The sequence below is a fragment of the Phalacrocorax aristotelis genome, chromosome 2 (genome assembly GCF_949628215.1).
Source record: "Phalacrocorax aristotelis chromosome 2, bGulAri2.1, whole genome shotgun sequence".
Taxonomy (NCBI): Eukaryota; Metazoa; Chordata; class Aves; order Suliformes; family Phalacrocoracidae; genus Phalacrocorax; species Phalacrocorax aristotelis.
Window position 1 is genome coordinate 71865587 of NC_134277.1, and position 3672 is coordinate 71869258.

The window sequence follows — 3672 nt, forward strand, 5'->3', positions numbered from 1 at the left end:
AAGGATGCAATAACTTGGTTGTTCAAAGCTTATATTTACCTATCAGATCATCCTTTGATTCTCAGATTAATTCCTCCATTGTCTCTCCTCTCAGCTTTCTACCATCAGGTCCCAACTGAAAATAATCTCAAACATATAATTTCTTTCATACTGAAAATACAAACAGGGGAGATGTGCAAACATTCGACCCTGCTGTTTCAGGCTCACCAGAGGGTATGTGTGGGAGAACAGGGAAGTAAAGTAGAAGAAAGATATTGAGTTTAATTCACAGGTTTTGGATATTAGTAGCCTCCCAAAGAATGAGCTTTACTAAGATCCTTCCAGGAACACCAGAATTGAAGGAGACAAATCAGGCTGCTGATGCGTGCCAAGGCTCAGCTTTACAGGGCTTCTCTCACAGTCTGGCTACAGATAACACTTTCTCAAGTCATGCTGATGATAAACAAAAACCACCTTGTAATATATGACCCGGGAAAGGCTCTGTTGCTGTGTTTGTTTCCAATATACAACAGCTCTCAGCTCTTCCTGGAAACACCTGTATTTTCCAGTACACCCTTCTTTTAGACACAGTCCTACAGCTTGCAGAAGCGGGACCTGTCCCAGTGCACTCCAGCCCACATCAGCACACCTTACTGAGAGCAGGGCGAGCTGACCCCAAGCCAGGGCAAACACACACACAGTTCCACTGGTCACTTCACCCGAGTCCAGCCACAGCAGACAGACACCCCTTTTGCTGGCATTGTGCAGCCTTCACATAGCCTTGCCACTAGGTATCAGTAGCCCTCTAGACCTTGGATGGACCATTGCATCAATACAGAATGTGTAGGTAAACAAGCACTTGGCACAGCATCATCCCCTGCAAGTGAGAGAGCATAAAGATAGCAGGGGCTATGACAGGGTTTAATATTAAATGAGGTTAAGGGCTTAAAATGCATGAAGCAGTTGTCCTTAACTTGCACTTTGTATTTCCCGTTTCTTTTTCTGGGTACTAATGCATGGTTTTTGCACTTAGGCACCCACACCATCTTTGTTTTTCTGGCACTGAAGAGCAGGTTGAAAATTGACCTTTGTCTATTTATATGGAAAGGAAGAAAAAATAAAAAGAAATAACTGAATAAATAACACATAAAAGAGCGTAAGTGAGAAGCCAAAGGAAACCTGCCATAGTCATCTACCTACCTTCCAAAAGGAAATGTTAGGGCAGCCCAGTGACAGGTCTGTGTTACCAAGATGATATCTGCAGGAGCCAAATGGACTTACGACCTTCAGGGGGTTTCAGTTCAAACATGTTGAACTGACCGAACAGTGCAGGAAGGGGTATAAGATGGGCTGTCCAAGACCAGAAAAGGTAATTCCTGCCCCAGATGCTCTCTCCCAACACAACTACTACTGACTACAGGTTGAAGAGAGACCTCAGCTTCCAGCATGTCTTCCCAGCTTGGGCAGTTTGCAGATTACCAAGCTAGAACTCACTGAGTTTCTCAATAGGTAAAGTGTTTTATATGAGGGGATAGAAAAAGAAGTGCAGGGGTAAGAGACATCTAAGCTGTATGGCATCCCTTTCCACTCTCCCATACCTATCAATACAAGCAGCCTTTTAGCATTCAGACTTTTCCAATAAAACAGTTAAAAGAAAGTGTAGGTGCATACAACATTATGATAATTTTTAATAAGTAAGAGATCCTGATTTCTCCTTTATCCATCCATGTCCTCTGAAGTTCTCAACAGCCACCTTCCAGGCTTTGTAGTGACAGGTTACACAGGGATTTGACAGCAAGAGATACAGTCTTGTTTCTGTAAATGATCTAGCAAAGATACTTAGATGAAAAACGTTCCTAAATTTTTTACAGTCACAGGAGACATGAAGAGAGCACTCTGCCAGCGCACATGAAGGGTGAGGAAATGTAGCAAAACAAGACTTGCTACGCATCTACTCCATCGTGCTGACAAAGCTTAAACGCTTAGCAGCTCTAACTTAAAGAGCAATAAAGCCATCACACAACATCTCAGAAATGAAAGAACAACCATTATTGTTGTAGTTTAAAAAAAATTAAAAAGTAATTTAAAAAAATCCTTAAACCAGAGACAGCCATCACATCTCATCCTCCTCCTATTTCAAACCTCCGCTTTGGGCAGAAAGCTACTTGAAGATGCAGGTGAGCAAGGCTACACCAGCCAAGGCAACATCCACCTTGAGGGAGATGACACATGCCCCAAGGATGCAGGTTATCAATGCTGTTTCTGTGGCTTTGCAGAGTTCAGTATACAAGAGCAGTCGCTGTGTGGAAGTCTCCTCTCAGTTCTTAGGTCTGCTTCACATCAAGCAGCTTGTTAGGCCTGGTTGCATCCGCCATGTTTGGCCAGGTCACGGGATGTAGTCATTTCCCCAGGAACTACTAGGAGGCTCACCTTGGTACTTAGGACTGGGAGCAACATCACACAAACCACCCCTTTACATTCACTAGTGTGAACTCTGAGTTACGATAACAAGCAACAGGCCAGTTCAAGCCCTTACCGCACTCTTAGGCCCAGGACCTTGGCATTACTACTCAGGTAGTAAAAGGTCCAAATGGTTTTCTATTTTGGACCTGGTACAGCCAGACAATAGGAATGGATGCTTAGATCACTCGGGCTAATGTCTTAAAACCCATTTTTGTTAACGACACCGCTAGTGCACCCACAGCATACCACCACACCAGTAGGACACAAAGCATGCTGAAAACTCTGTAAGTGGGATACAATCAGCTTTACCAGGCACAAGCAGATCTGTTCACAGAGGTTGCAGCTTCATCTCCCAGAAGACACAGCAGCTTTGGGTGAGTGCTTTGAGAGATTGGATTCAAACAACAGCTGGAAAGTCACTGAAGAGCAACAGGAGGATGCAGCGTAGTCAGGTCACCAGAGCCAGCCCTCAAATGAAATAAGTGCAATGTAGTGGATGTGAAATCGCAGCTTCAGCCCTTCACATTGTGAATAGGAGAGCGCAGACTAGCGGATCTGGAGCTTTGGGAAGTCTTTTCTTTTAAACCAGCCCAGAAGGAAAGAGCCAACCACCCCTTGGCATGAGTCAGGATTCCACCTTCACCCATGTCGACTCTAGTCAGGACTACTTAAGATAGAGGAATAAGCATAATCCCCAGAAAGTGATTACATGACGGCAACAGCAGCTTCCTATTGCACTACCCTGCATCCTCTTCTTGAGAAGGAACAATTCCAGCCCCCCAAAAGACATTCAGTGTTGAAACAAACCCTGGCAGAAGAGGCTTTTTGTCATAAAGGTACATTGTGTTCAGGGAATGACTCCTTCCACTCCAACCCACATATATAACTGACCTCAGATTGCTAAGATAAATAGATAGAAAGACAGAGCTTGGAAACATGCCATGTTCCCACAAATTCATTAAGACACACTAGTATGTGTGAAGTCCGCCACAGCATTAAAGGCAGTTTGTGAAGAGCAACTGTGATTTAGGGAACTCTGTCGAAGCAGATGTTAAATAGCATGGTTTATCTGCTACTTGCTTTCAAGAGACCTTTGAAGCTAGTTTATCTAATCCTAATATTGTTCATTGGACTTTGAACTCTCCTAGAAGCCAATAGTCACTGGTTTTAAAAATAACTTCTCGAGCTTCACCTACCATTTTCTCTGCAATGCTTCAAGTTTCTTGCCCT